Here is a 7416-nt window from a genome sequence, read left to right on the forward strand (position 1 = left end):
TGTCAACTCTAATTGAAAAATAAAAATTATTTAAAAATTTAAAAAAATGAAGATTTGTAAAAAAAAAAAAAAAAAAGTCATAGTTCTTCCTAAATAAATAAATAAATAAAATAATCGGATTGAACTAAATGGCCTATGGAGTCTTTCTTCCTCCAGATTTCTACTTATTCCCCAACAGGGAAATCACAAACTCACTTCTTGTCCACCAAGGGCAACTACAAAAGGTGAAAAGCTTGGCTAAATCTTTGTTTCTAAGTGACTATCTAGTCTTACAGCTGAGCTCTACCTGCCTTTTATATATCTTTGGAGTATCTTGGGTCGGTAAGTTATAAACGCTTCACTAGATGGTTCAAAAAGATCTAAACTCATTCTCAGGATGCCTGTTGTCACGAGAGCAGCACTAGAAGCAGTACCAGCACCAATGGAGGGCTCCCTGTATGCTGGGAAACATTTTAAACTTCTCACATGTTTTACTCCTTTAATCCTCCCCTGACCCTACTACCTATTGTTATTCTAAGTTTACAGAGTTGCCTGGTGTCTCATTAAGGGCTTTCTCCACTCACCAGACTCAGAGGAGAGCATTGTTACTCTTGCCATTGAGTCATTAATATAGTCTTCTGGCCAGTAACAATGGGAGCTAACCTTTAAAAAGTGCAGTTCTTCAAGGGGAGAACTGAGTAAGATGCATCCTTTTTAGCAAATGGGTAAACATATGGTCTAGAAGTCCATTCTGAGAGGTATAACACTTTGCTTAGAATTTGTAAAATCTAGTCTTCCCCACCCTTCATGCATATACGAGGCATTTGTTTCAGCCATTTTAAATAGCTTAAATTTGATTGCATATCACAATATTAGAAATAGAAGATTTAAAAAAAAACTCAAGTCCCACACTAAAAGTCAATCAGGTGAATGAATTATTTTATAGAAGAAAGGTGGCAAATAGCAAATAGAAATTTGAAAAGATAAAGGCTCTGGCTAAGAAAGAAAAAAAACTGCCTGTCTTTCTAGATAATCAGACGATTTATGGGTGCCAAGATATGGGTTTCTTATGACTATTTGATTTATTTAATTAAGGTTGTGGGTATTCATTAAAATTTTTTTTCCATAGAAACAGTATCTAAGGTGCACAACTATTTCCAATGGGGTTGTTTTAAGCATAGAACAGAAAGCAAGGCTTTAAGATCGAACTTAAAGTCACCTCTCACTTCTGAAGTAGTGAACCTTAGATTCAAATGCAATTGATTCAAATTGATGTAAATTTGATCATTCTTTCTGTGGGAGTCGGAGACTGGAAAATAGTGTTATGCTATTTTGCATTTTTTTTATATACTAAATAAACATGTGCTCTTATATATCATACATAATTATGCACTTCCAATATTATATTATAGAGGGCTGTATACTCAAACCCCTGAAATAAGACTTTATGGGCAATATAAGAAATTTTCAAGTTTAATTTTGACTTTACTTGCATTTTGCTTTGAGTCCCATCTTAGAAGCCCAAGCAGCCTGTTACTCCAATGAGAATTAAAATGGCCATTCAGAGAGTGAGAAAGCCCAAGGGATGGATGTCCCCCGGTCCCAAGTACTAAGCCAGATCTGTTGTTGTTAAGGTGGAGTCTGAAATTCACCAAGAATAGAAAAGGAAGCAAGGTCAGAGTGACACAGGAGAGTTTTTCAACTGCATGTTAGTTCTTATCCAGAATTATACAAAGATTGGTTTAGTCACACTAAGGCATTGGAGAAAACTCAAGTGAGAAGACCTTTCAAAACTAGGAGAACATACTCCAGAGTCAGTAAGAGTGTTTTGTGAGCTTTCATATTAGAAGTGTGTTGTGTTGTGTTGTGTTGTGTTGTGTTGAGTTCAACAATTTCCATACCCATGAGTTTGCTTCTCTAGCTGTAAGGGCATACAGAGAGGACAGTTCACAGAGTCAGAAAGATCCTCTGTACCTAATCTCTTTTTAGAGGCTGTGTGTGTGTGTGTGTGGTAATTATACAGAGACTAACTCAAGTCTTAAGGAAAGGGATATATGTTTACAGGGACTAAAATAGGAGCACATTAAAGTCAGGCAGGTGCTTGACCGGGAATGTGAACCCATCTTTTCAAAAGAAGCTCTGCAAGTTTTTATTTAAATGTTTTCAGCAAAATAAACTGTTACTAGGAAAACATCTTGTTATAAATATAAGAAGGGTCTGCAGGCCTGAAATGCATCTGCCTGATTTCTCCTTCCTTAGTAATCCCACTAAGCCTGGAAGCTCAGCAGTGAAAGATCTCCTTGTACCCTTCATCACCGGTGGCTGCTGGAAGAAAATGGTTAGCTTTCCGAACTTAAAGTAATGAGTCTTTCTTGATTCATGACCTCTGACCTTTTACAGACTATATATTCAGAGATTTCTTTTGGCCCAGGAGGCTCTTGCATGATATAATGGGCCAACTGACAGACAGCAAAGCATTGTGTTGGAGGCAGTGGCTAATTTGATGAAGTGCCGTGGCATACGCCAAAGGGGCCTACTCTGAATTTACTGCATCAACTGTTGAGTTGAATTGTAAACAAAAGTCACTATTTTAGAATTTATTCATTCCGAATTTGTATTATTTGATAACACTGTATTTGGAAGTCTATCTTTGCATTATTTTTAAACGTTTGTTACCAAGGAAATTTATAAGGTAAAGAAGATAACGAGGGACTAGTTTGCTAACTTTTGAGCGCTAAGTGTTTTCTAAGGACTTTGGATGTGACTGTTTATAAACAATATATTAATAATACCCATAAATCTTAATGGTTTAATGCATGATTATAAATCATTTTTAGCTATTCATTTAAGGAGAAGTCTCCCTAAATAATTTTGCTAGCTTCTCTTCAGTTATCTAAAAGTAGTAATTAAACTATTTATTGACTAATGGATTGATTAAATAATATAGATGAAATAGCATTTACTGGGTCTCTACCCATCATTCAACAGTCAACAAAAATTTGTTGTGTGCCTATTGTGTAGCCCTTTTGTAGTCACTGGGCACAATATCAGAGAACAAGAGTAAAAAAGAAAAAAAGAAAGAAAATCTCTGCCTTTGTGAAGCTTATATTTTCCTAGATGTTGAGATTAAAGCAATAAACAAGTTAGACATGACCCCTGCCTGCAGAGAATTTAAATTCTGGTGCGAAAAATAGGCAACAAACCAGGACAACAATGTTATAAAGGTGATTGTCGTGTAATGTGATGCGACATGCAGGGTGGTGGGACACCTGGTCATTCTGAGAGCCACTTTAGACAGAATGGTCAGGGACGATCTGAGGAAACGAAGATTAAGCTAAAACAGGAAGAATAAGAAGAAGCCAGGTATTCAAGAACCAGGGGAAGGGAGGAGGAGTTTTCAAACAGTTTGACAGCCCAAGGCAGAGAAGAATAACACAGGGAGAAAGAAAACTGCTGTGACCAGAGTTTGTTGTGACTGCTCACAATAAACTCTGGAGACACAGGTGGGAGCTAGGTCTAGTGTGGTTTAGATTTTATCCCAAGTGCAAAGGAAAGGCTTTTAAGAGAGGGAGTGGCAGAGTGATTTGTATTTGCAAACAATATCACCCTGACAACTGGAGAATGGATGGTAGAAGGGCAAATAGGGAGCAGAGAGAGCAGCTGGGAGGCTGTGTAAGATGGAGAAGGTTTGGACCATGGTGGTGACTCAGGAAATGGAGAGTAGCAAATGATTTGGGAGATGTTTTGGAGGCTGATTTAAGAGGGCTTATTAAAAACTGGTGTGCGTATGAGCAAAGGGAGGAACCAGGTCCGAAATGATGGAAGTGCCACATATCGAGATGGAAAAGGCTAGGATAGAAATAAAGGTGGGTGGGCAGAAGGGAGGGGTGGTGTGAACAACCAAGAATTTCCTTCTTGACGTGTGACATCTGTGATGTCTATTGTCATATACATGAAAGCATCAAGTAGCCTGCAGAATATATAAATCGGCAATTGAGGGACAATGTCTAGGCAAAAAGCATAATGTTGGCAGCTGTTAGCTAAATGTAAAGCATTTAAAACCGTGGACCAGGAGAAGATCACCCGAGGGAAGACTGTAGATGATAAGGGAATAGTCAACACAGTTTTACTGCAGACTCACTGTGTACTAGAGCGCTGCAGAGGCCCCTTTCGCCCTTTCTCTGACACCATCACCAAGTGTCACCACTATCCTGACTTCTGACACCAGTGATTAGTTTGGCCTGTTTTAGATTTTCACATAAATAGAATCGTTTAGTATGGTCTCTTTGCAGCTGGCATCTTTTTCCTAATGTAACGTTTGTGAGATTCACCTATATTGTTGCATGTGGCAGTAGTTTGTTTACTTAGCTCACATTAGTTTTTAAGGTAAAACATAATACCACAACGAAATTATCTGCTTTTTTAGAGAACATAAAATTTTTTGAGAAAGCAATTTAGTCTCTGTTTCCTTTTGATCACTTTGATGACAAAGTTTGAGCATCACAGGAACAAGCACTGAATTTGGGGTCAGGAGAGTGAATTCTAGTCCTCCTCCACTTCTCATAGCTGTGTGACCTTTGGCAAGTTACTTAAATTTTCTCAACTTCATTTCTTACATTAATAAAATAAGGAAACACAGCTGCAAGTTTTCTTTAATCTTCCTCTGTGTTCGTTATCTTTGCTTCAATTCTAAGCTGAAGGAGCTTAAGGAAAATTTATAGAAAAGAAATTAAAATTTCCCAAAATAAAATTATTTCTATTATAAAAGAAAAAACATGTTTATTGCAACAGTTCAGACAACACTGAGCAGCATAAAGGAAAATTTAATAAGAATTGTTCAATCTTACTTTCCCACATATACAAAAACAATGTTAGTATAGTGTTTACTTCTATTTATTTTCTGTTAATAAAACTATATTCACTTAATGAGTTTTATTATTTTTATTTTTGAAATGCAATCATACTAATACATTTTATTCTGTAACTTTCTTTTCATGAGACTTCTTTCAAGATTGGAATATATGTTTCTGTTCATTTAATATCTATAGAATAAATGTCTACACAATGTGTCATAGTATCCATCTATGCACTGTACTTAATCAACCATTTTTGCATGTGGCAGTAAACATCCTTGTAAATGTATTTTTTCTGACTTATTTTTGGATAGGGCAAGACAACCCTTGGTTGACTTCACAGATTGCAAGGACCTTGTCAGCTTACAATCTCTTATTTTTTTATTTTTCATGCCTATAGTACCTAGTCCTCCTAGGTGGTTTCTCATCCAAGTACTAACCAGGCCTGACCTTGCTTAGCTTTCGAGATCAGATGGGATCAGGCTTATTCAGGGTAGCATGACCGGAGACTGTATATATATTATTAAACCCCAGTGTTCTTATTTTGTATGATAGAAACTATCAGAATGTTTTCTAAAAAGTTGCTTAATTTGCATCTTAGTACTTGAGTTTTCAGCAGATTTGAATGTGAGATTCAAATCAAGAAATGAGATCTTCAAATCTTTTCGTAGTTATTCAAAGTATTCATAAAAAATAAAAAGCCGGAAAAGAAAATATTGAGTAAATCTTTAAAGGATCACGTTTGAAATAGCTGAAGTCTGAAACCAGAAATGTAGAAAGGAAGAAATATTTTTCCAAGTAACACAAAACAAAAACATGATTCTAGCCCCTAAAATGTAATATCAAGAATTAAAGGGCAAAGAAAAACTTCCTTTCTAAAATCATGAAATTCATTCACTTATGTTATATTGTAGATAGGCAGCTGAGTTGACTGGTTATTTAAATTATGTTTCGTCACCAACTGGAAAAAGTTACAGTGACTTAGTAAAGCCTCGAGGCATCTTCCCTGAGCTGCTGTCCCAGACCAGGGAGGCCCCCTCTACATCTCCCCTCTCAGGACCCTGCCTCCTGCAGGCTGGGATGACAGACAGAGGAGCAAACATTTACAGTGAGGTTCTTCAAAGTGCAGTATTACATAGAGGAAGATTTATTTGTTCTGTCAATGTTTCACTTTGACATTGGTCTGGAAGATCTGAAACACCAAAACCTCAACCACTCAAAAGAGAATCAGATGAAAATTATCATCAGGGGCCAAGAGGAAGGAGATGGGGAATGGGGGTGAGGAAAAGGAGGGCGAAATGTATATGAAATCATTGAGAGAGGAGGGGAGGAGGAAAGGAGGCCAGAGAGAGCAACCGCTTGATACACACCCTGACTCACAGGGGAAAAATAAAGAACCTTTTTTGCATCACCTTTGCCCTCTGTGTGCAGGCTTGAGTGTCTTAAAGTTTTATTTCTGGTGGTGAATTGTTCCTTCCTGTCCTTCCAAGTTTCAAGGGCATAGTTAAGGGGTTGTGTCTGCAATGTACACGGCATGAGTCGACAATAATGTGCTCTTCTTTGCACAAGAAGATAGTGCTACTTATTTGTCCTGGTGGTACATGCTGTATTCTATTTGCAAGGATAGTTTTACACAAATCCTGCCACTCCATTTCCTTGGACTCCATGGTGACCAGCTGGTCCTGTTTGCAGGCAGCTGGTTGAAGCTGTAGAGCAGCTAATTGGCCAGCAGCAGGAATGAGTCTGTGACCTCCACCTCATGGGCTGAGTGCTCGATCACCAAGTGTGGTCTTGAGTCACTCACAGCTGGTTAGTCAGGGCTCCAGCCCTTCATAATTGTGAAAAGTCATGCAGACTACATGTCTTCATTCAACCCCAATTTTTTATCCATAAAATGGGAATAACAATTTCTCTCACAGTGTTTTTTTGAGAAGATTAAACAAGCTAAAATATGTAAAGCATTTACTTTAATAACTAAACAAATAGACACTCTTTAGTGCCCCCAAGCAAAATATAAATAATACGGTGCCTTTCCTTTGGATGTAATTCTTAGGTATGCCTACTTGGGCCACACTCTGGGTGTTAAGCAGTGGCCAAGAGAAAAGCTTCCTTCACATAAGTGTGCTGAAATAGATGTGAAAGAATAGGTATGCAGGTGTTTATGGAAAGCCTTACACAAATTTTAAAGTAATCAGAGAATACCTCTCTCCTGTTAACTCAGAGAATCCTGAGAATGTCTGTGTTTGGTATCACCCTTTGGCTCCTACTTTGGGTCAGAGTTTAAACCTATGTTTTCATTTCTAATCTAGTGGTCTGCCTCTGATAAACTTTTCTTCCTTTTGAATGATTTACTTGTCTATTACATCGTGCCACTGTCAGAAACCTGAAGTATAACTATACCCTTTTACCAGTTGTTGGATAGACGTCTTAATTCCTAATTTCTTTAATCATGTTAAAGTTTTCCATACTATGATACATCCCACAAGACTTTCAGGGGATGTTAAGAAACTTTCTCTGTAGAGGTAAAAATAATGACACTGAGTCATTTCCTTTATTGCTGTTTGAATTCCCATATAAAGTTATC

At 37.4% G+C, this 7416-nt stretch overlaps 1 pseudogene; it reads right to left on the minus strand.

Annotated features, from left to right (window-relative positions):
* Positions 1 to 5223: 5223 nt before the first annotated feature.
* Positions 5224 to 5342, minus strand: LOC118609209 (annotated as a pseudogene).
* Between the last annotated feature and the right edge of the window lie 2074 nt (positions 5343 to 7416).

Source organism: Rousettus aegyptiacus, unplaced genomic scaffold (assembly GCF_014176215.1).
Source record: "Rousettus aegyptiacus isolate mRouAeg1 unplaced genomic scaffold, mRouAeg1.p scaffold_m13_p_10, whole genome shotgun sequence".
Classification (NCBI taxonomy): domain Eukaryota; kingdom Metazoa; phylum Chordata; class Mammalia; order Chiroptera; family Pteropodidae; genus Rousettus; species Rousettus aegyptiacus.